At 52.4% G+C, this 25,192-nt stretch overlaps 1 protein-coding gene and 1 pseudogene across 7 annotated transcripts in view; one reads left to right on the top strand and one right to left on the bottom strand.

Annotated features, from left to right (window-relative positions):
* The window catches only part of PITPNM2 (phosphatidylinositol transfer protein membrane associated 2), a 153,628-nt gene that overhangs the window by 101,662 nt on the left and 26,774 nt on the right, over positions 1 to 25,192 (bottom strand). For 5 of the 7 annotated variants that reach the window (XM_047760800.1, XM_047760793.1, XM_047760796.1 and 2 more), the window contains exon 2: positions 17,786 to 17,874. The exons of 1 other annotated variant lie outside the window; for it this stretch is intronic. The gene's annotated coding sequence lies outside the window, so the exon portion shown is untranslated. Of the gene's footprint in view, positions 1 to 17,785; positions 18,467 to 25,192 lie in introns of those variants that run through there. One more of the 7 variants, XM_047760794.1, reaches the window with a different exon arrangement.
* On the top strand, positions 12,346 to 15,564 carry LOC125116924 (60S ribosomal protein L23a-like; annotated as a pseudogene).

Here is a 25,192-nt window from a genome sequence, read left to right as displayed (position 1 = left end):
CCTAAGCCTGGGCTGAGGGCCTACAGACCAAAGGAAAGAAGTGATGAAGAAACAGAAGGTTCCTAAAAATCTCCCCAAATCCCCTAACACCAGCCATTAGACCCCAGTAAGCACTGGCCTGGACTGTGTGCTTAATCTCTTGGGCAGACAAGGACACTGGAGTCCCTGGGTGGCTTCTAGATGACCAGAGACCCTTCCATTGTCCCTGGCCACCTGCAGCATACCCCCCAAGGCAGAGGAGAGAAGTCCCTGTGCTTAAGGAACGACAGAGGCCCCAGGAGAGCATTGGCTCTGTGACCCTCCCAACTCACAGCTTTCCTGAGCCTCAGTTTCCCTAGCAGTGCAGAGGGATCATAAATACCTCCCTCAGGGAGTTCCTCTGGGGCTCCACAGGTCAAAAACCAACTCGTATCGTTCAGTGGGTTAAGGATCTGGTGCTGCTGTGACTGTGGTGTAGGCTGACAGCTGCAGCTCCGATTCAACCCCTAGCCTGGGAAGTTCCACATGCCACAGGTGTGGCCCTAAAATGCAAACAACAACAACAAAACCAAACCAAAAAACCACCTCCCCTCAAAGGACAGCTGAAACAGGCAGGTTAAGGACCCGTGTGTGACTTGGCCTGCTTGAGCTCATTTCTTTTCTTTTTTTGAGCTCACTTCATCCTCGCTCCCACCCTAGAAGGTGACATTTTATGGTTCCCATTTTGCAGAGTGTGACTGATGGGGCCCTTTCCGAGACCACAAAGCTAATACCCATTTGACTCCCAGGCTCAGGATCTCCACTAGTCGCCAACCTGCTTTCTGAGCCACACGTGTTAGGCACTGGCCATCCTTCCCTCTGAGCACAAGCACCCTGGGGGAGCAGGTGGGTGAGAAACCGAGGCGGGAGCCAGGTTGGCCAGCAATGCTGGTCCCTCTGCGGGTTAGGGACAAACAGGATAGAGGAGGCATCGGAATGCCTCTGGGGTTCCCGCAACCAAGCTTTCAGCTTTCCATCTGCCTGGGCAGGGGAGGGAGTGACTTCCACAGGCCCCAGGACAGACCCAGGGGCCAGGCTCTGCCACTGGGTCCCTTGTGTGCCTCTGCACACCTGTCCCCTCACCCAGCTCCATGGTGATCAGTCTCCTATGATGCTGTGATATAACAAGCAATATATTTGGGCTTCATCTCCCAGGAACCAGCACGGAGCTCCTAAAATCCTTGTCATTTCCTGGATGAGTGTTTATATAATGCTAATGAGATGACAGGGGCTGGAAGCCAGAAAGACCAAAGCATGATGAAAGGGCCAGAACTTTCAGCCCCACTCCCCGACCTCCAGCAGGGGAAGGGGCTGGAAGCTGAGCTAATGCCATAGAGTGAAATCTCCATGATAGGTTCTGGGAGCTTCCTGTGGATGAGCACATCAGGAGGGTACGGCAGCCCAACTCCACGGGGGCCCTTCCGGACCTCGCCCCAGGGACCCCTTCCTCTGGCTATTCATCTCTATCCTTTATCACATCCTTTATAACAAACCAGTAAAAAGAAGTAAACGTCCCCTGAGCTCTGTGAACTTCCAGCAAATTATTAAACCAGAGATGGGGGAGGGTAGGAACCCCAATTTGGAGCCAAGTCAGAAGTGGGTAGCAGAGTTCCCCTTGTGGCTCAGCTGGTTAAGAACACGACTAGTATCCACGAGGATGCAGGTTTGACCCCTGACCTTGCTCAGTGGGTTAAGGATCCGGCGTTGCCACAAACTGCAGCATAAGTCACAGATGTGAGTTGGTGCCGGTGTTGCTGTAGCTATGGTGTAGGCCAGCAGCTGCAGCTCCAATTTGATCCCTAGCCTGAGAACTTCCATATGCCATGGGTGCGGCCCTAAGGGAAAAAAAAAAAAAAAAGAGAGAAGTGGGGCATACAGGACCCACTTCCAGTGACTGGGGTCTGAGGCGGTGGGGAACAGTCTTGTGGGATTGAGCCCTTGAGCCAAGGGGTATGCACTAACCCCGGGAAGTTAACATCGGGATGGAATTGACTGGTAGGACATGAGAGTGGTGCCCACAGAGAAAGGGAAAATTGCTTGGTGTGGAAAACCCATACATCTGATGTCAGAAGTGATGAGCAGAGAAACAATTTTCCTTTATTCTCCATCAGAGAAATGAAGGACTCAGACTGGAATGACCTTTAGAGGCTCCTGGCTGATGTCAGGGCAGTGCTGGACTTCTGACTCACATGGTTCTTAACAAATACCACACCTTCCCCCAGAGGCAAGATCAAGGCCACACAATCTCTCCTTTCTTTCTTCTATTTATCAACAGACACTTGTGGAATCATAAATACATGACAATATTTACATGACCAGATTAACTTCTGGGTTCTGAGGTTCACTTGAGCAAACATGTTTATCTTTCCATCAAGCAGCACTTTGAAAGTCACTTCTTTTTCGGGGCGCTGGAACTCACAGCACAGCATCTGCAGTGTGAGGGTGAGGACGAGAAAGTGGCAGGCTGGGCAGGGTGCTGAGAGCCACACACCAATATCCTTTTACAACCGGCTGATATGGAGTCAGAGCCTGGAGTGGGACGCCCGGGTCACAGGCTCAGCCCCTTGGGAAGCAGTTATCTCGGCTCTAGACCAGAACTACTAGCAACAGCTAGACTTGCTGGACAAAGTCACCCCTCTGGTGACAAGGGGACTTGAGCAAGTCTGGGCCCCTTGCCTGGCCCTGCCATCTTTAGAAACCCTCGTCTCTCAGGCAGGCACCCACATGCGTACATCCCGGATTTTACAGGCTCAGTTAAAGAACAAAAAAAATTCTTTCAGGTACTCAACACTGCAAGACATCGTGATGCTGCCACCAGCCTGCCCCCTCCTCCCCCCGCCTCCGACCTGTCAGCCGCATGAAGTCAGATGAAGCCTTTTCTAATACATACATCAGAGCATGACGTGCCTCTGATTTAAGCCCCTCAGCGCTCCCCCTCGGTTTTCAGGATGACATCCACTCTCCTTAACCAGCGCACAAGCCCCCTCACCCCTCCACCCTGCCCTGGCTCCTTCCCTGGGCTCAGCCAGTGCTCCCAGCACAGCCCCCAACCCCACTGCACCTTCCCCTGGCCTCTGCGCCTTTGCACTGGCGATTCCCTCTGCCAGGAAGGCCCTGCCCCACCTCCTGGCTGGGGTGAACTTGGCACTCTATGGAGTCCAGCTCAAGAGTCAGGGCCCAAGGAGTAGACCCAGCCCCTCATCGTGTCATGGCATCACAGCTGCCTGCTGACTCAGTCCTTTTAGGTGGCCAATGAGCTCATGAGAGTGGGGACCAGACCCGATTCATCTCTGCAACCCCTGCTCTGAGCCCACACTTGGGGCTGAAGGACGGGTACAAGCAAGTGCCGCCCACTCAAGAAGCCAAAGTGGCCGGTGGTTCCATTTGTCTTCCAAGATCTAAAACCCCGTATAACCTTGGGCAGGGGTGCAGAAGTGACTTCGCAGGATTAAGCATCATGTTCTTGCTCCAGCCCTGTGTGCACACGCCCATGGGCTTTGTTCAACGAGGCCTCAGAGGGGAGCTGGCTCATGGGAAACCACGTCCCACAATTAGTGACTGCACAGCAGGGTATTTTATTCACGAGGACGTCACAGGATTCTCACCAGCCTACTGACTCCTATCCTTTTCCACAGAAAGTGTCTCCTGGGCTCATGTCCTGGTCCTTGCTAGGTGCCAGCCCAGGTATCTGCTGCTGCCTAGGAGGGGGCATCAGAGGTGGGGAGCAGGCAGACTGAGGCAGGCAGGTGTGAGGAGGGGAAAGAGGCCAGGAAGCCCCCGGACTCCCTCCTCTTGCAACTGTAGGCTAAACAGGGGTCACTAGGTGGCTGGCCTTGGCTGAGCAGTGAGGACTAGGGACCAGGAGATAAACAAGGCTGAGCTCTTGTCAGGAGATCCAGAAGAGAACACAAGCAGAAGACAGAATGTGGCCTGAGAAAGCAGGGGAGCTGCCCCGCAGGCCCAGAACCATCCAGGCCCAGCCCTTGTCTGCCAGCCGCTCTGCCATAGGAGCCAGGCTTGTGGAAGCTGGGTGGCTGAGGATGCTGGACTGGGACCACTGGCTGGCCCCCTTTCTAAGCTCCTAACAAGCAGGCACTGAATAGGAACCACCTCCAGGGAGTTCCCGCTGTGGCTCAGCAAGTTGTGAACCCAACTAGTATCTACAAGGATGTGGGTTCAATCCTTGGCCTCACCCAGTGGGTTAAGGATCTGGCACTGCTGTGACTGGCAGTGTAGGTTGCAGATGTGGCTCAGATCTGGTGTTGCTGTGGCTGTGGTAGGCTGGCAGCTGCAGCACTGATTGGATCCCTAGCCTGGGAACCTCCATATGCTGCAGGTGCAGCTCCTAAAAAAAAAAAAAAAAAAAAAAAGAACCACCTCCAGGAGTCCGCCCCTCCGTGCAAGGTCCTGACAGATGAGCACCCTCCTTCCCTCTCCTCCCACAGACCCCTCCTCCTGCCCTCCTCTACCACACGGCCCCCCCAGGGCACAAATGTGCTTTGGGAGGGAGCAGCAAGGAAGTCTGTCTTCCCGCACAGCACAGCTCAGTGGCAGCGTGGCTGGGGAGGTGTTCCAGCAGACTTATTTATAGCCAAGCACCCCGGCCGCGCTCTCCAGCGCTGCCTGCCTCGCTTGCCTGCCTCACTTGCCTGCCTGCTTGCCTGCCTGCCACTAGGGCTTTTCAATCCATGTCTATATTTATCCCTCGAAGCCGTTGGGATAATGGCAAGGCCAGAAATAGCCTTGAAGACATTCACGTGAAGATGATGGACAGGTATCCGGCTCCCGCTGACCTCGCCCCCTGCATCTGCCACTTGGCCCTGGGTAACAGGGAACAGCTGGATGGGGCTGGGAAGGCAGTCGAAGCCAGATGGGAACAACATAATCCCTCTTTCCCTGCTGTCCGCGGTCCTCTGTGGTGATGCGGTGGACAAGTCCAAAACGATACATCATAGCTGCCGGGCTGCAGGGAGACCAAAGTTGACATGGTCCCCTGACGGACGTCAGCATGTTAATCAGCTCAGAGAGAGAATGGAGACTCAAACCAGTAGGCATGAGGGCTTGGCCAGTTCCCAGGCACACGCTTACCAAAAGCAGGTCACCCATGCACCAAGGTTGCAGGGAGATGCCCTCCCGGCTTCCCCCCTCCCACCAGGACGCAGTCACAGAGCAGTGGAAGTGTGTGCACCGTCTTCTGCCTACCCGACCACCTCCCACCTCCTGGAAGGGAAGACAACTCGAAGACAACCTGGCAGGTCAGGAAAGAAGAAGCAGGGACCTTAAGGGAACTAATGGGTGGCTTCTGCTCCTCAGCTTCAGCATCTGGAAAGAATTCACCATCTGGGATCAGATGCATATCAGAGAGAACAGTGCATCAATAGAGGGAGGCACAGGGTGCAGCCAGAGCCGAGAGAAGGCAGCAGCCGACGACCTGATGGAGAAGATTTCATAGAAAAGGGGGCATTTCAGTAGGGTTTTGAAGGATGCACAGGAGTTTACCAGGAGAAAAGGGGAAAGGCACAGGGAACAGCATGAATCCAATGCCTTTACTACTCAAAATGTGTAGTATGTTTGTGGAATGGGAGAAGGGCTAGGTGGCACAAGTATAGGGTCAAGAGTGGTGAAACGGACATCAGATGGGGAAGAGGCTGGACCCAAACACAGATCTGATGTGCAGAGTTTTTGAGCACATGGGATTCAGGAGACTCACCCAGCACCTTGTGGCTGTGGCTGTGGCCTTACTAGGATGTTCTCTGACCTATCACTGCTCCTAACAGGGAGGAGATTTTTTTTTCTTTTTTCTTTTTTTCTGTCTTTTTGGCATTTCTTGGGCCGTTCTTGCGGCATATGGAGGTTCCCAGGCTAGGGGCTGAATCGGAGCTGTAGCCACTGGCCTACGCCAGAGCCACAGCAACTCAGGATCCGAGAGCCACGTCTGCAACCTGCACCACAGCTCATGGCAATGCTGGATCCTTAACCCACTGAGGAAGGCCAGGGATTGAACCCACAACCTCATGGTTCCTAGTCAGATTCGTTAACCACTGCGTCATGATGGGAACTCCCAGGGAGGAAATTTCTGATCTCATGCTGCCCCCCTCCTATGACAGGGCCCCCCACCCTGCCCAGATCTCTAGCCCCCAGTCCCAACTTATGTCTGACTCTCTATCCGTCCCCACCTCCCATGAGCCCCAGCCTGTGCCAGGTCTCCCCAGGGGAGCCCAGGGCCCTAGGAGCACCCTCCCAGGAGAGAAAGAACCCCAGTCTGTGGAGTGACCACAAAGTGCTGGGTGCTCTCCCTGGAGGGCTCCATTTTGGTTCTATGTAATCTTGGAGACTGGACAAGATAGGTGTCAACCTGTCCATTTCACAGATGATGACATGAAGCCTCTGGAAAGTTGAACCTCCCAATCTTCTAAAGGCTATGCTATAGTTGGGAATGGAGCTGGGTTTGGAATGAGGTTCATCTCAACTCTGTAGGTAGCAATTTTCAGCTTCTTCCTTCCCTCCTGGAAATCCTTGATGTGTGTGTGTGTGTGCGCGCGCACGCGCGCGCATGTGTGCACGCATGCTGGACTTTTACAGCTTCTAGCCCTCCTTCTGGCCTGATGGCCATTTCACCATGCTCAACCTCACACTTATGCCACCTGGCCCTTCTCCCATTTCCCAAATAAACCACATATTTTGAATGCTAAAGGCTGTTCCCTGTGCCTTTACCCCTTCTCTCCTGGTAAACTCCTGTGCATCCTTCAAAGCCCAACTGAAATGCCCCCTTTTCTAGGAAATCTTCCCCATCAGGCAGTCAGCTGCTGCCTTCTCTCTGCTCAACACTCTCTGATATGTGTCTGATCCCAGAAGGCAAGTTCTTCTCCCTCACTGGGCCCCATTACCTGGCAGAGTAAACATCTGCCCAATGAGTGACAGCACCCAGAGCTGTCGTTTTTGTCCCCTACTCCAATGGTTTTCTAAGCATGGAACCTCACACCAGGGCTCCCTTGAGTGATCAAGGCAAACAACAAGCCCAGGTGTTCTCGGACTCTGCCTCCCCATCTGGGTGGCACACAGGCTGCCAGGCTTTCCCCCAATCCTCAGAGAACACCCAGTGCTGCCAGGTTGGGGAGCTGCTGCTCTCCCAGGGCTCCCACAGCAGGACCACCCCTGGGTGAGTGAACAGGTCTGTTTTTGTGCCTGGGGGGCAGGGCAGCAAGGCCCTGGGGACTCCAGGCCACATCAGCAGCATGGGGGCTCTGGGGACAGTTGCTGGACTAACTCTCTGCATGGGGGTGGGGGCGGGGGGCTCCTGCTGGGGACACAGCCTCCTCGCAGTGGTGGATCACAGAGCAGGAGCCTAGGTGCCGAGGAAGGAACAGGGACCACACAGGGCTGGGTCTTGCTGCTTCTGAATTATCCAAACTGCTCCTGATTCTGGAGGCCTGGCTCCAAACACTCCTTGCGTCCTTGGGTTTAAGGTTGAAGTGCCTCTTGGAGTTGAAGCCAGTCTGGGAACCACCGGCAACCTCACAGAGCACTGTGCCAGACCCTCCACATGAAGCGAGATTCCAAGGGTGCCAGACGCCTAGAGGGCCTTCCCGGAGGTGATCAGAAGAAACTCTGAAAAGAGGGGCACCCCAAAAGCAAATTCTGCATCCTTTAAATCATCATGGGTATATTCCCTGAAGTGCACTCACAGTCCAGGGAAAAATACTTAGAACATCAAACACGGACACAGCCCTCACCAAGCATTTTATAAAGATATTCTTGGAGTTCCCACCACGGTGCAGCAGAAATGAACCCAACTAGGAACCATAAGGTTGCATGTTCGATCCCTGTCCTTGCTCGGTGGGTTAAGGATCCAGCATTGCCATGAGCTGTGGTGTAGGTCACAGATGTGGCTTGGATCTGGCATTGCTGTGGCTGTGGTATAGGCCGGCAGCCATAGTGCCAATTAGACCCCTAGCCTGGGAACCGCCGTATGCCGCAGGTGCGGACCTCAAAAGACACACACAAAAAGATACTCTCTTTAATCCCTATGATGACATGCAGAGAGCATTAATCTTATCATTTTACAGATAAGGAAACGGAGGCTGAGAGAGGTGAAGGGGCCTGTCCCAACTCCCCCAGCCAGGTCTGAACCCAGGCAGCTTAGTCCTGCATTAACCACCACACTATACAGTTCTCCACAGCAATGTTATAAAACAGCGTGCGCTGAAAAATGGGACGGCCACCTTGGAAAAGTCTGGCAGTTCCTTCGAATGTTAAACAGAGAATTACCGTGTGACCCAGCAAGTCCCCTCTGAGGGTCATACCCAAAGAAAATGAAACGTAGGTCCACACAAAAACATCTGCATGAATGTTCACAGAAGCATGAATCACAATAATCAAAAAGTGGGGAAAATGTAAATCCTTATCAACTGATGTGTGGATAGATGAACAGCGGTCCACACACTGTGGAATGTTATTATGCAACAGAAAGGAATGAAGTACTGAGGCAGGCTACCACCTTGAAGAAGCTTGAAGAAGCCAGTCACTAAAGGCCACATAGTGTAGGATTCCATTTATACGAAACGTCCAGGGGAGGCAAAGCCATAGAGACAGAAAGCGGATGAGGAGTTACCAAAGGCTGGAGAAGGGAAGGGACAGCTAAGGGGTGTGGGGTTTCTTTGGGGTGGGGGGATGGTGGAAATGTTCTAAACTTGACCGTGCTGATGGTTGCACAGTCAGTGAATATACAAAATACCCACTGAATTGTACACTTCTTTTTTTTTTTTTTTTTTTGTGGCTATGCCCATGGCACACAGAAATTCCTGGGCCAGGGATTGAACCTATGCCACATTAGAGACAATGCCGGATCTGTTAACTGCTGTGCCACAAGGGAACTCCGGGATTGTACACTTTAAAATGGATGAACTATATGCTATGGGAATTATATCTGCATTGAGTTTAAAAAGAAACTATGCAAAACCAGAGGTGTGTAAGCCCAGCTGCTCGGGGAGCCAGGGCAAGGGAGTCCCTTCTGCCTGCGGGAGGGGCAGCCTGGGCATCTGGGTCGCCACACCTGGCATTCCGCTGGCTTTCCATTCTTCTGCAAGCTGGTCCTGTCCCCTACCTCCTATGTCACACGTGAGACTCAGGACGTGGTGCACACTGTATGGAAGACAGGCTGAGGCTATCTGTCCTCCAGCACCCGCCTTGGCACTGTGCTGCCCTAACTCCGAGTGCGCAGTCCTCCACAGATGGAAGGAGCCATTCTCCCCCAGGCCCTGCTCCCCACGCAGACACGGAGAGCTCTGCCAGCCAGGTGCATGGTGCCTGTCCCACAGCAGGGTGGGCCCGGAAGCCTCAGCCGACTCTGACGGGTAGGTTCACTCACGTTAGGAAAGGAGCCCTGATTTAAGGAGCACCTATTAAGCGCCAGGCACCAGGCAGGGCGCCCCACACCGCTTCTCCCCTCTGGTCACATTCTTTTCAAATCTAGGTCATCTTTGCAAGATGCTTTCATGGTTCAAGAAAACAGGCCCATGACCTCAGAGGTCCCTTGCGATGGGAGTAGAGTGCATGCGTCACAGGGACGAGGCTAGCCCTGGGGCGATGTGTGACGCTGGCAGAGTCCTTCTGCTGGGAGGCCAGCTCCCCACCGTCACCTCATCTGGTCCTTGCCCACTTGGCCCACTTCTTGGGTCCACTGAATAAGCTTATTCACAGGAAGGTACCAGGGAGGGCGTACAACACACTTTCCAAGGGTGTTTATAACTTGAACGAGAACTGGACGGAAGACATGGAGGGAAAGGGGGAGGCATGGCCTTCCTCCCAAGCCCCTCAAAGTGCAGCTCTGATTTCTACCTCCAGCACACAGCACCGCTCAGTCACACAGAAGGAGCTGAGCACCCATTAGAAAAATAATCGCTGGGGAGTTCCCGTTGTGGCGCAGTGATTAACGAATCCGACTAGGAACCATGAGGTTGTGGGTTCGATCCCTGCCCCTGCTCAGTGGGTTAACGATCCGGCGTTGCCGTGAGCTGTGGTGTAGGTTGCAGACGTGGCTCGGATCCCGCGTTGCTGTGGCTCTGGCGTAGGCCGGTGGCTACAGCTCTGATTCGACCCCTAGCCTGGGAACCTCCCTATGCCGTGGGTGCGGCCCAAGAAATAGCAACAACAACAACAACAACAAAGACAAAAAAAAAAAACAAGAAAAGAAAAATAATCGCTGGACTTAAGGCAGCTCCTTCTACCTGGGAGCCTGTCTCCTGGAAAGCATACTGGGCAGACAAGCCAATGGACTCACTTTTCTCAGGGACACTGATACCAAGAGATGTGAATCCTGAAATGCAGCACCAACGTGGTTGCACCCTGAGCATAGCACCTGACCTCAGCTGTCCTGGAGAATGGGTGCACCTGTCCGGGGTTTGTTTGTTTGTTTGCCACACCCATGGCTTGTGGAAGTTCCTGGGCCAGGGATCAAACCTACACCACAGCAGTGACAATGCCAGATCCATTAACTGCTAGGCTACCAGGGAACTTCCTGCCCAGGTTTTTTTGGTTTTGTTTTCTGCCGTCCCCCTACCTCCTCTAGCCTCCAAGGAAGATGCCAAAGAAAGGACAGGGGCTGGCCTGACAGACTCAAGCCTCACTTCAGCTGTCAGGCCAGGGATCTCCCACCTCTGAGCACCGCACTGTTATCAGCCCTGTCCTGGGCTCACCTGTGGTCACCAGGGTGCTCACCAGACCCAAAGGCACAGCTTCTGGCCGGCAGATACAGCTCTGATTCAATTCCTAGCCTGGGAACCTCCATATGCTGTGGGTGTGGCCCTAGAAAAGACCAAAAACAAAACAAAACGAAACAAACAAACAAAAAAACCAAAACAGCTCTGGAGACAGCCCATAAGTTGCTCCATGGAAGGAATTCCAACTTGGCTTCAACAGTACAGTACTTCTGTTGTGATAGGGACAGAAAAGTTAAAAGGCTGAAAGAAAAAAATCAAATGGAATTTTCCCCTCTTTGGCCTCCACAGAGAGGAAAAGCAAAATCTCTCTTTACCTTCCCCAGATAACCCATGCACCGAGGAAACTGAGGATGACACCCAGATCCAAGCTTCACCTTCCAATGGCCTTCTGGATTCCGAGGACCACCAGTGACCTTAAAGCCAGCCATTAGAGCAGGCAGGCAGTCTAAGAAAAGTTACCTGCCCATCACCCTTCACAAAGAAGCACACAGGAAGTCCCCACAAGAAAAGGTGCCTCCTGGGGTAGGGGACGCCTGGGTCCTCACAGTTTAAATGAAGCCTGTGCCTGCTGACTTGGCTCTAGGCAGCAAGATCCCAGCCCCCACCGACACTCCTTGTTAACTCTTATTACAAGTGATGACTCGTGGTTTAAACAGAGCACCTTGGGGTACAGACAGAGGCCTGCATTCCCTGGGGTATCTGGTGGCTGCAGTGGCTGTTTAGCATCTGTCCTCAGACAGAAAGCCTGAGTGTGGACAGCTCCTGCACGCAACTCACATGTGGGCCCCATCACCCACCATCACCAGGGGCGTTCCTGGTTCACCTCTCCATCTCCATCTCACCTCTATCTCTCTATTTTGCTTTTTAGGGCCGCACCGCGGCATATGGAAGTTCCCAGGCCAGGGGTCAAACCTACGCCACAGCCACAGCAACACAGGATCCAAGCCATGTCTTCGACCTATACTGCAGCGTATTGCAATGCCAGATCCTTAGTCCACTGAGTGAGGCCAGGGATCAACCGTCACGGATACTAGTTGGATTCTTAACCCACTGAGCCCACAATGGGAACTTCTCAAGGACGTCTTATCTTTGGGCTGGCACTTAATAGACGCTCAATAAAATCTTCAAAAACATGCACAGGAGCATTGCCTCCGATCTGCCCAAGAGCTCAAACATGACCACCAAGACCTCTGCCCACCTGAGATCGAAACACAAGCCCAAAGAGAGTCGTTCAAGGCCCAGGGCACCCAGAATGGTCAACATACAATACCCCAGATTTCTGCCGGCTCCTGGAGTGTGCCCAGACCCCATGCTCAGCTGCAGCATCGGGGGCCAGCCATTCTTCCCTGGGGCCTCAAACCCCTGCAGGTTTCCTCCAAAAACCATCCATTGGTTCAGCTACAAAAACTGCAGTATTGGAGCCAGAAGCCCAAGTCTTGGCACTGACACTGACCGGCTTGCTGTGTGATTCTGGACAAGTAACTTCCTTTACTGGGCCTCAGATTCCCCACAGCGTAAGTGAAAAGGTGGCACTGGATGACTTCTTGGGTCCTTCCAAGTCCATGAGAACCTGCTTTTTAAAAGACCACGCAATAGGTTTTTCACAAAGATGGCACCAAAGATGAAGAAGGAAGCCCCTGGCCTTCCCAAGGCCGAAGCCAAAGCAAAGGCTTTGAAGGCCAAGAAAGCAGTGTTGAAATGCGTCCACAGCCACAAAAAAAAGAAGATCCAGACGTCACCCACCTTCCAATGGCCCAAAACACTGCAGCTCAGGAGGCGGCCCAAATATCCTCGGAAGAGCACCCCCAAGAGAAACAAGCTTGACCACTATGCCATCATCAAGTTCCCCTCACCACTGAGTCAGCCATGAAGAAGACAGAAGACAACTACCTTATTTTGTGTTCACTGTGGATGTCAAGGCCAACAAGCACCAGATTAAACAGGCTGTGAAGAAGCTCTATGACATTGATGTGGCTAAGGTCAGCACTCTGATCAGGCCTGATGGAGAGAAAAAGGCATATGTTCAACTGGCTCCTGACTATGATGTTTTGGATGTTGCTAACAAAATTGGGATCATCAAAACTGAGTCCAGCTGGCTAATTCTAAATATAAAAGTCTTCACTAAAAAAAAGTAAAAAATAATAAAAAAAATAAAAGACCACACAACAGGGGAGTTCTCATTGTGGCTCAGCAGGTAGAACCCAACATAGTGTCTGTGAGGATGCAGGTTCAATTCTTGGCCTTGCTCAGTGGGTTAAGGATCCGGCATTGCCATGAGCTGCAGTGTAAGTCTTAGATGCAACTCAGATCTGGTGCTGTTGTGGCTGTGGCGTAGGCCTATGCCACAGCTCCAATTCGACCCCTAGCCAGGGAACTTCCATATGCCTCGGGTTCGGCCCTTAAAAAAAAAACAAAAAAGCTACGTGGGATCCAAGCCTCGTCTTCGACCTACATCACAGCTCATGGCAACGCTGGATCCTTAACCCACTGAGCGAGGTCAGGGATTGAACCTGCAACCTCATGGTTCCTAGTTGGATTCGTTTTCACTGTGCCACGACAGGATCTCCTTTCCAGACTTACCTTTAAAATACACCTGGAGCCCACCTTCATCACCTCCACTGTTGCCATCCTGGTCCAGCACCTGCCACCCCACCCACTGCATCTGTCTCCCCACCAGCTTCCCTTCACCCCATTCAGTCTATTCTCAACAGAGCAGCCAGAAACCATCCTTCAGATCCTGGCCCTTCTCTGGTCAAACTCTGGGGTAGCACCACATCTCACTCAGAGTCAAGGTGAAAGTCCAGACAGGATCACAAGGCCCTGTTAGATTCAGGCTCCCATAGTTCTCCAACCTGCTCCCCTGCTCTTCCTCCCCTCACTCACTCACTCACTCACTCAGATTTCTTGAATACCCCAGACAAGCCCCCGCCTCAGGGCCTTTGCACAGGTGGTCTCCTCCACCTGGGAAAACCTCCCAGCTCTCTCTCTTACTCCTTTAGACCTTTGCTTAAATTTCCCTGACTTGGAGTTCCCATTGTGGCTCAGCGGTAATGAACCCTACTAGTGTCCATGAGAACACAGGTTCTATCCCTGGCCTCACTCAGTGCGCTAAGGATCCAGCGTTGCCGCGAGCTATGGTGTAGGTCACAGATACAGCTCAGATCCCGCATTGCTGTGGCTGTGGTATAGGGTGGCAGCTGCAGCTCTAATTTGACCTGGGAACTTCCATATGCCATGGGTGTGGCCCTAAAACCAAAAAAAATTTAAAAGTCTTGAGAGGCCTTCTCTTCCCCTGTTCATTTAGCTTGGCTCTCCATCTGATGTACTTAAATATTTTACTGCATATTTTGCACACTGTGCATCTACCCTTGCTAGAATACAAGCCCGGGAAGGCCAGAGTTTTAAATGCTGTATCACTCCTTTATACCCAGTTCCCAGAATAGCAGCTACTCACTAAATACATGTTGAATGGCTATGTTTTGATCGTCTGTGGGTTCAACCACACTGCTAAAATGAAAAGTCTCAGGCCACACACCCTTCCAGCTTGAAGGACATCATCTCAGGAGTTCCCCAGAGAATCCCAAGCTCTGGACGCCATCTCCAGGAATCAAAGTGATTGTTGCAGGCAGGTTCGCAGCTCAGGAAGCACGCAGAGGAACAAAGCAAGGAAATTACACAGACCTGGTCTGGTCCCTGGGAGGTGTGAGGGTCAATTCAGAAGCAGACGCTTGAGATGCCTCCTGGCCAGGCCAGAAGAGGTTATCAACATGGGCGTGTTAGTGTACCGGACACCCATTGTGGGGAAAGCACAGGAAAGAAAGCTCAAGCAGCGGGCTCTTCATCAGAACCAACAAAAGGCAGACGGGGGGATGGGAGAGCAGGAGGCAGCCAGAAGCGGGGCTGCCACGCTAAGAGCCTGCAGGCAGAGCTCCAGACAAGCCCTAGCCTGGCCCAACGAGGCTGAGACAGCGCCACACCCCAGCCTTGAGCAGTTTCGCAAAGGCTAATAAGCCAGCCACTCCCCCGGCCCTGCTGACCCCAGAGTGTGTGAGCAGGGGGCACTCAAGCCTGGCTCTCTGGAAGATGCTTGTGCAAACGTCCACAGTGACTGGAGCACAGACCAGAAACAAAGCCAGAGAAAAGCAGCTCCTGCCACTGGATGAAGATGAAGTGGGCTCTCGGGAAGATGTGTGTCAGCAAGGCCCAGAGGGCAAACCCAGGGAGTGGGCACTCAGGGCTCTTGAGAAAAGGAAGAAGGCTAGATTTTTAGCAGGGCATCACTCACAGGGGCACAGAGAGAAGGGGAAGGTCAGGCAATCTCCCTCCTGCTACCCGGGTCCTGGGCAGGACTGGCTGGGTGCCAAGGCATCACATTAGAAAATGGAATATGGATGGAAGCGATCAGGACGAGACATGGGGGGAACGTGAGATCCCACCCAGCTGCCTCCCAAATGCTGTGAGGGGACAGCAAGGGAACACAGGACAAGCCCCAGTCTTTGTGCCTCAGTCGTGGGCTCCTGGCCCTCTGTGCACATGTGCAGCCTCCTTCACTGGCTGCAGCCTCTAACTTGCTACCCATCACAGACCTAAACCCCGGAGCAACCTACCAACCCTCCTACGTGGGGCTGGGGTCCCTGAGGGGTGGGCGGTTGAGCTTCCACTGGTGAAGAAAAGAAAACTTACCCCTCCCTCGGCCTCCATCCAGGGGCCCAAGGGGAGGCAGGGAGACCAGCACAGCGGTGGGGACGGACAAAAAGTGTGTCTGTTGCTGCTATGGTCTGAGGTGCTGCCCTTATCATCAGCCCTCTTCCTTCTCAGGAGACAGTGACCTTGCTGAGGACTTAGAGTAGACAATGGCAGGAAGCGCCCCTCCCAGTGAGCGGGGGAGTCAGGAAGGAAGTGACCCACACGGAGCCTGGGCCCCAGGACCCTCCCTGTTAAGCCCCCACCCCAAGAACACCTAACTGTGTGTGCTAGAAGCTCTGCTCACCTGCTCAGAATGGCAGATGTCCCCAACTTGGACGGGGTGGGGAGGCGCTAAGGGTAGATGCTCTTCCGACTGGGACCCCTTCTTTAAGGCAGACCCTCTGCAGATGGGTGTCTCCTGACAGGTTGAGCGGATGCAGAAGACAGCCAGGCTGGGTTGAGCTGAGACAACTCCAGCTGCCCCCTGCCCTCCCCCCGCCCCACCCCCACCTCCTGGAAGGAAGGGCTCCGAGTTCCTCCGGAGCAAGGAGCTTCTCTAAAAATAAACCCTGCTCCTTAAGTCCTTTCCTTCCCCAGCCCCCTGCGGAGGAGATGACTTCACATCTCAGGAGGGCTGTCTCTCTACTCCCCACCTCCCACCAACTTCTGCCATCCAGGGCCCAGTGGTCTCCATGGCCAATAAGGCCACAAACTCCCAGGAGGAGCTCGGAGGCAGGTAGGGGACAACCGAGATCATCCCCATTGTGGGGGAGCCCGTGGTGGAGGCAGGAAGAGGGAACCTCAGGGCACTGGAACAGCATATGCAAAGTGCAGAAGTGAGAGCGTAGAGCAGGTGCTGGGCCAACACCAGGGCAGAAACACCACACAGGCACCTGGGAGCGCACCTGGTCCATACTAAGCACTCAGTAAACGTTTGCTGGGAAACGAACGTGGCTGAGGAATTCTAAGAGAGGGCCTGCAAATGAGATGGGCTGTAAGGCCACCATCTCTAACACCAGGGAACCTGGGCATGCGGTTGTCAGGAAGGACAAGAACCCCTTCCTGTAGAAGAGGAAACAGGAAGCAAAGGCTGTGCTAGAGCAGAGCCCCTCTAACCCACGTGATCTGGTATCAGCGCTCAGGCCAGGTCGTGCAGGCAGAGAAGGGCTCACCAGGCCCCCTGGCCAGCAGGACAGTGAGTGACTACAGAGAGGCTGAGAGTCAGGGCCCCCACGCCCAGGCCAGCCCTCCCCACACCCAGCTGCCACCTTGGAAAGAATTAAAACAAGCAAACAAAACATACAACCTAGCACCCTCCCTCCTTAGCACTTGGAGGCCTTTTCACAGCAACTGAAAAGAATGAGCAATTATAGGAGGCAGCCCACAGAGCTGATGCGGAAACACAGAGTGAGGGGCCCGCAGCCAAGGCCTTGTCTGCTGCACCCCATTTTCCAGGGAGGAGAGGAGGCCCTGGGGAGGGCCGGAACTCACCTGGAGCCAGGCCCCCCAGGCCACGGGCAAGTCCAGCCATACTTGGAAAACCATGTCATGGGCTTCAGAGTCTAGACTTGGAGTCCATTTCCAAACCCACCACAGATTAGCTGTGTAACCTTGAGCTAGATACTTGCCATCTCTGTGCTTCATGTAAAGCGGGTATTGTTAGGGCTTCTGCACTGGTTATTATGTGCCTGGCACTGACTCTGCTCAGTGAGGCCTGTTCCTGAGGCTAGGGACCTACAGTGAAATAGGATGGGGATGGACTGGAAACCCAGAGCGGGGGTGGGGGTGGGGGTGGGGGACCCTGCTCCTAGACTCAGGGCAGGAAAGAAAGAGCCAGGCCCCTGGGAGATTCAGCCACTTGTCCTGACTCCACGGAGGACCCCAGCACACCACAGTCCCCAGCCTGTTTCTCATCAAAGGAGGTGTTACCTGAAAATGCATGTGCACATGCGAGCGCTGACACAACACACACACACACACACACACACACACGGTTGTTTCCGTGCTGCTCACCACGACTCATGGGAAAGGGTGAGGCAGCGCCCAGGCTGAGAAGCCCCCAATCTCCTGGCCTGTCTGGGGTGGGAAGGGCCAGGCTGAGCCAGGCCAGCCAAGAGAAGAGAAGGTGATCTCTACAGGGGAGAGTAACACAGGGCACCAGGAGAGGTTTAATTTGGAATCCAAAGCTACTAGAGACATCAGTCCTACCTACTTGGTAGAGAGGAGTCAATATTTGCAAGGAATAGCATCAATTAATACTACCTACCCCCATGTAAGTCAGATAAAGTCGGATGTTTAGGAAGAAAGACATGGCAACAGAGCTCCAACACCCCCAAACACCAAATCTGGAGGGGGGTCCTTACCTGTGGGTCTGGGGGAGAAGGCACTGCCGATGTCCTGCTCTTGGGGCCCTCAGAAGGGAGTCGGGGACGAGGACACACTTGCCAGCATCCTGCAGGGAGAAGCCCAGCGGGGGAAGGGTGAGATACACGGCTGATTGATCACTCAGCACCACCGAGGAAACTGACAAAGCCAGGCCTCATCCTGAGCAATGCCAGGGACCAGAAATCCAGATGTGCCCAGAGCACAGAACAGGGGAGGCCTGGCTAGAAGAATCTTCATTTGACAAAAGGGACCCGGTCCAGGATGCATTTCTGTACGCAGACACACCCAACACTGCCCAGGGCTCCTCCTGCTCAGGAAGACTGCTCAGGGAACCAGAACCCACACCCCTGGCACACGCGGGAAGTCTTCTTATTTCAGAAGCCCAGCTCGGAGCTCTCAGCCTCAAACCTGAGACTTTTCACCCATCAACCTTTGGGATCGTGGGACCTCGGGAACTCAAGCTGCAGAGGGGAGGCAGGTGGAAGACAGGGCAGGGAGGGGGCACAACACGCCAGCCCAGATTGCTCAGGGAGCAGCTGCCAGCATCTTGATGCCTGGGACAGGGTCACAGTCAGCATCTGGGGTGATGCAGATGACCCTCCCCTTCCTATCAAGCCCCTGAACTTAGGCAGTGTGTGCCTGGAGGCCCATGTCCGCCAGAAACCCAGAGAGCAGAGACAAGCGCAACCAAATGAAAAAGGCAGCGAAATAGATGTCCTGAGTGTCCCAGGTGCAATCGCCTACAAGACGACTGAAAAGGCACAGGTATCACTAAAGCCACCACCCAACCCAGGACTCCCAGCAGGACCAGGGATGCTCCCATGGCCCACATCTGCAGCTTAACACATATTCTTGTTTGTCTGACACATCTGCATCCCCTGTAAGGTGCCCAAGAGGCAGGCAGCAGCCCGGAGGCCTTCCAGTGACCAGGACAGGTAGGCAGCCCCCTGCGGACTCCAGAAGCCCTGAATGCTCCAGGAACTGATTCAACTCCAGAGCAAACCTACTCCAAGGGCTGAGGCCAGGCATCAGGTGCTCTGGGGACACTAGAGGTAAAAGAGGGGAACTTCACAGGGGCTCAGAACGACGAAAGTGATCAACTGCAGAGTGAGGATGCAGGCAGTAAGAGTTCAGAGGAGGAAGAGAAGCTAACTAGGGAGGTGAAAAGAACCAGCAACGGCACAGCAGTGGGAGGTGTGGCTGCAAGCCACAGAGACTGGCTTTTCACACGCCGCCCACCCCAGCACAGTCCCACACTCCCTCCTGGGGAAGCCATGGCCAAGTCTGCAAATTCCTCTTTGGGTCGAGACTGAAGGGGTTGAAGCTCCATCTTTGCCCTGCACCTCCATCCCAACACACACGCTCGACTCCCCAAAGAACAAAATGTCCCAAGGGTCCTGGGTTCCAGAGCCCTGCTGGGCACATGAGACACGCAGGATCCCCTACTCCATTCCACCAGAACCCATAGCTCACCCTGGCACACGCACCCTACCTCTGCAGGGTTTCTCCTCCATCCCACTTCTTAGCTTTCATCACAACACCTCCAACCCCTCTGGGAGGTCAAGACGAGTCTCCCCATTTGAGAAGTCAGGAAACCTGGCCTAGAGGGTTAGAGGTTGCCATGGCAACATAGTAGCCCCCGCCCCCACCCCACCGTGAAGCTTCTCCCAGGGTGAGGAGGTCAGCTGTGACTCATACCCGCCCAAAGGAGATCCGCAGGGGCGGCGAGAAAGGATGCATACTACTCACACAGAGGTGCACGGTGAGGAGAAGGTTTTTCTGACAAAAAAAAAAAAGCATTTAAAATCCAAAAGGTTGAACACAGGGTCAACTTAAGAAGTGAGGCAGCTCCTAGGAGGACAGCGCTTTAGGGGCAGGGGGCGTAAAAAGAACCTGGAAGGAAGTAGGAAGATGCTGCCAGAGGACCTGGGTTTCCTCCAGCGACCTCCCCCACAAAGAGCGAAAAGCACATTGGCCACTCCCTTAAGGGGAATGGAAAATCAAAACAGAACACAATTCCGCAGAACACAATTCTGTGCTGGGCTTTGTTGCATGCGTGTTCCAGGCGCACCTGTAGCTGGGCTCCTGGGGGGTCAGAAGGGGAGCTTCTGGAACTAAATAATGCATGATGTGTTGCTGTTTGCCAGGAACACAAAGAAAACACTGCATTTCTTCGAGTTCCCCTCCCCAGTTTTATTGAAATATAATTGACAAATAAAATCATGAGATATTTAAAGTGCATAGGGTGATAATCCAACAGACGTATGCATTGTGAAAGGGTTTCCACCGTGGAGTTTATTATTCTATCACCACATTTTTTTTTAATTTGTGGCGAGAACCCTTAAGTTCTACTCTCTTTGCAAATCTCCCTTACACAGTACAGTGTGATCAACTGTAATCATCGTGCTGTATCTTAGAGCCTCTCTTTATAAGTCTTAAATCTAAATAAATCTTCAATGTGCCTCTTGAATGATTTGGAAAACTGCAGGAGGGAAAAAAGAAAAAAAAAAAAACACCTCCATCCTTGGAAGATAACACAGAAGTCAGAATTGCTTTCCTGAAAAATTTTCAGATCTCTAACTCTTTCAGTCAGTGGACATGAATTAGTAAATGAATCTGTTTCTCTACACAATGTCTAATAATAGAATATCAGTCTCTGCTCATGCCCACTAAATAAATGTCAAACAAACACTTAAAGAATACTGGTTTGATGGGGTGCCAAATTTCTAGCTCGCCCAGACATCCACATGTCTCAAGCTGGCCCTGGTTGAAAGTACAAGTTCCAAATGAGTGGGTAGCACGGCTGGAGTTAAACACTGTTGTTTCCATGCCCCGTTGACATGGAGACCTGGAGGCAGGTGGCTAAAAAGAGGGACGGATGCAAATGGTAGTGGTACCAGGTTATTCGGCAACAGCTGGGGGCAGCCCATCCTTTGATCCCATCTGAAGGCATGGCTCCTAATTTTTGGATTTGTCGAGATGTAATTCACATGCCACAGAATTCACCCTTTTAAATTGTACAATGCAGCGGCATATAGTACCTTCACAAAGTTGGGCCATCATCCCCTCTATCAAGTCCCAGAAGATCTTCATCACCTCCAAAGGAAACCCCATACCTAGTAGCACTCACTCCCCACACCCCCTCCCTCCAGCCCCTGGCTAACACCATCTGCTTTCTGCCTATGGATTTGTCTATTCTGGGCATTTCACATAAATGGGATCATACAGCATGTGGCCTTTTGTGTCTCGCTTCTCTCACGCAGCATCATGTTTTCAAGGTTCATCCACATAGGAGCATATGACAGTGCTTCATTCTTGAATAACACTGCATTGTGCAGATCGACTGTGTTTCATTTACCCATTCATCAGCTAATGGACACTTGGGTTGTTTCCACTTTGGGGCTATTGTAAATAGTGCTTCTGTGAAGATTCATGTGCATGTTTTTGTGTGGACATATTTTTTTGGTTCTTTTAGGTACATACCTACAAGTTCTTAATTTTTAATAAAATAATTTAAAACAATACATTTGAATTTCTTTTTCTTTTTCTTTTTTTTTTTTTTTTGCTTTTTTAGGGCTGCACCTGTAGCACATGGAGGTGTCCAGGCTAGGGATCTAATCGGAGCTGCAGCTGCCAGCCTACACCACAGCCACAGCCGCACCAGATCTGAGCCTTGTCTTGTCTGCAACCTACATCACAGCTCACAGCAACGCCGGATCCTTAACCTACTGAGCAAGGCCAGGGATGGAACCCTCAACCTCATGGTTTCTAGTCAGATTCATTTCCACTGCACCACGACAGGAACTCAAGACATTTGTTTCTGAAAAGATTTTTTTTTTTTAAAGTGTGAGAGTGAGTTTCTCATCCCTGTTCCCTGGCACCTGGTTCCTCTCCCCAAAGGCAAATTAACCTGGTTCCTCTGGTTAATTCTCCCAGAGATGCCGAGGCACAGTGTACACACCACTGTATTTTTTTTTTTGCAGTTACTTTTATTTTTATTTTTAAATGATTTTTATTTCTTCCATTAGAGTTGGTTTACAGTGTTCTGTCAGTTTCTACTGTACAGCACCCCCACCGTATTTTAGTTTTGTTTGTTTTTTCCTTTTTAAGGCCACACCTGTGGCATATGGAAGTTCCCAGGCTAGGGGCTGAATCAGAGCTGCAGCTGAGTCCTACGGCCACAGCTCATGGTAACACCAGATCCTTAACCCACTGAGCAAGGCCATGGATCAAACCCAAATCCTCATGGATACTTGTCAGGTTCTTAACCCACTGAGCCACAATGGAAACTCCCTATCCCGCTGTATTTTAAAGACAGCTGGCAGGAGGAAACCCAACAACTAGTTGAGGCTGGAAGCAGCTTAGCAAAGCTTTAGAAAGGGCCCAGTCTGAGTCCACCTCTTCGGTCCCTCGGCACACCTGCCCCAGGAAGCCGCTGAGTGAAGAAAAGGCGCCATGGAGCTGGACGGGTCTTTTTTTCTTTTTTTTTTTTTGTCTTTTTGCCATTTCTAGGGCCGCTTCTGCGGCATGTGGACGTTCCCAGGCTAGGGGTCAAATCGGAGCTGTAGCTGCCGGTCTACACCAGAGCCACAGCAACTCAGGATCCGAGCCACGTCTGTGACCTACACCACCGCTCACGGCAACGCCGGATCCTTAACCCACTGAGCAAGGCCAAAGATCAAACCCACAACCTCATGGTTCCTAGTTGGATTCGTTAACCACTGAGCCACGACGGAACTCCTGGACGGGTCTTAACATCTGGCCTCCACCATCTTTTGGCTCTGTGGCCTCAAGCCAGTGGCTTAACCCCTCTGGACTCAAGGTCCTTATCTCTAAAGAGCGCTGACTCTACTACCTACATCATGGGACCGCCAGGAAGCTCCCAGGAGCTCATGAAAGAAAGTGCTGAGCACGGGGCCTGGCACACAGTAAGCACCCAGTGTTTGCTGCTGTGTAATTACCACTGCTACTGTTTGCTCCCCTGTGACCCGATCCTCCAATTCCCCACCTGGAAAACACCAGCAGGCACCTCTCATGCACAGTCACCATGTGGAACACATGAGTCCTCTGGGCATGCCACCGTTCCCAGTGGGAGCTCCAGAAAAAGTCTCAAGGAAAAAGGAAGACCTTGCATCCTGGACCCCACCCCTGGGTTGCTTGGCTGGAGTTCTTATTTCTTGTTCCTTTCCCACCAACGCCCTTGTGGATCCTTCCTTCCGTTTTCTCAACACCCTCTGAACCTGAACTTCTCTCTCTGAAGTCCAAACTGTTGGAGGCAGCAGAGGAACCCTCGGACACCTTCAGAGTAGAGCGGCCTCAAGTGAGGAGGAAACAGCGGCAGCAGGGCCATCAGAAAGCTGTTAGGAGTGATTTTCTTGCATCTGGCAAAAGGCAAAACAGAGCCTGCAGAAACAAACTCAGGCCCAGGAGGGCAGGGCAGAGCGAGGAGCTGAATGGTGCTGCCTTGCGTGTGCAAAAGTTCATGGGGGAAGACACTCAACACACACACACACACACACACAGAAACACACGCACGCGCATAACAAAAAGGAGAAATTCTTAGCCTGCAGCAGTTGGTAGCATTATGTAAAATCCCAAGCCCATAAAAATATCATTTGGATGATAAAAAGTTAAATTTAGCTAAGTACAGAGTGACTAATACTACGAGGGAGGGGCAGCACCCCCAGTTGCCTGGAGCTGATACAGCTGGCTTTTAGAAACTTTTGACAAGTAACCAGGGCTTGGTGGGGCCCAGAATAACAGATTATGTAATAAGAAGCGCAGCCATTAGCGATACAGAGCAGACAGCGAGGGCTCCCAGGAGGGAGGGGACAGCTGGGGTCCGGCTGGAGCTTCTCCAATAACAGAACCCTGCCTCTGGAAGCATGGGCGTTCCAGAGGCATCTGAGAGAGGGCCCAGGACTTGGTGGGTGTGTGTGAGTGGATCCACCTGGCCTCTTCGGCAAAGAGCTTTTCCCAGAGTGGCTGTGGTAGACCGTTACTTGGGTGGCTCTCAGTGGGCCCCTATGGAGTCCCCGTCTGTTTTTTTTTTTCCGTGGCTGCACCTGCAGCATATGGAAATTCTTAGGCCAAGGACTGAATCTGAGTCACAGCTGCTACCTATACATTGCAGCTATGGCCACACCAGATCCTTTTAACCCACTACACTGGGCCAAGATAGAACCTACACCTCTGCAGCAACCGGAGTCAGGTTCTTAACCCACTGTGCCATGGCAGGAACTCTGAGTGTCCTTTGAATCTAGTCTGGCCCTGTGACCTGTTTTAACCAGCAGAACGACAGGGGTGGTAGGGGGAGGGAGTAACATCATGTGGGGTTTGGACCCGAGCCTCAGGAAGGCCTGGTTAAGCACTGAAGGTGGAGACTGCAGTGGATGTCAGCACACTGCTCACAGCAGCGCTGTTCACAACAGCCAAAGGTGTGCACACCAAGTGTCCACGGATGAGTGGATAAGCAAAATGTGCTCTATCTATACACAGGAATAGTATGCAGCTTTAAAAAGGAAAGCAATCCTGGCACATAATATACCGCAGATGAACGTGGAGGACATTATGCTGAGTGAAGTCAGCCAGTCACAAAAGGACGAATGCTGTATGGTTCCATTTCTATGAGGAACCCAGAGGAGTCAAATCCATAGGGTCAGGAGTTACCATTGTGGCTCAGCAGATTAAGCACCTGATGTTATCTCCATGAGGATTCAGGTTCAATCCCTGGCCTCGCTCAGTGGGTTAGGATCTGGCGTTGCCTCAAGCTGCAGTGTAGGTCAGAGATGTAACTTGGATTTGGTGGCACTTTGCTGTGGCGTAGGCTGGCAGCTACAGCTCTGATTCGACCCCAGCCTGGGGACTTCCATACACTGCAGGTGCGGCCATAAAAAGAAAAAAAAAAAATCCAGATATGGAAAGTAGAATGGTGGGTGCCGGGGGCTAGGTGAAGGGGGACGGGGAGTTAGAGCTCAATAGGGACAAAGTTTCGGCTTTGCAAGATGAGAAGAATTCTGTGGATGGTGGTAACGGTGACAGAACAATGTGATTGTACTTAATGCCACTGAACTGTACACGGAAAAAAGGTTAAAGTGTATGCCTGAAACTAACATGATATTATAAATCAACTCTACTTCAGTTTGAAAAACGGTTGAAGCGGTACATTTTACACTACGCGTGTTTATTACAATAAAAAATTATATTAAAAAGAAAAGGATGGAGGATGAGGGCAAGAAGGCATGGCTGTGTCTGTGTTTTGCTCCCTGGCAGCAGCAGCCATCATGTAGCCATCTCCAACGGCCTGGAGATCACTGAGCTGTGGAAAGCCCAGTCCAGCCAAGTGGAGGGGTCACGCGGAGGAGAACCCATCCTCAGCGGATACG

Source organism: Phacochoerus africanus, chromosome 15 (assembly GCF_016906955.1).
Source record: "Phacochoerus africanus isolate WHEZ1 chromosome 15, ROS_Pafr_v1, whole genome shotgun sequence".
In the NCBI taxonomy this organism is placed as follows: Eukaryota; Metazoa; Chordata; class Mammalia; order Artiodactyla; family Suidae; genus Phacochoerus; species Phacochoerus africanus.
The sequence above is the reverse complement of the archived record's forward strand: the minus strand, read 5'-3'. Positions and strand labels throughout refer to the sequence as shown.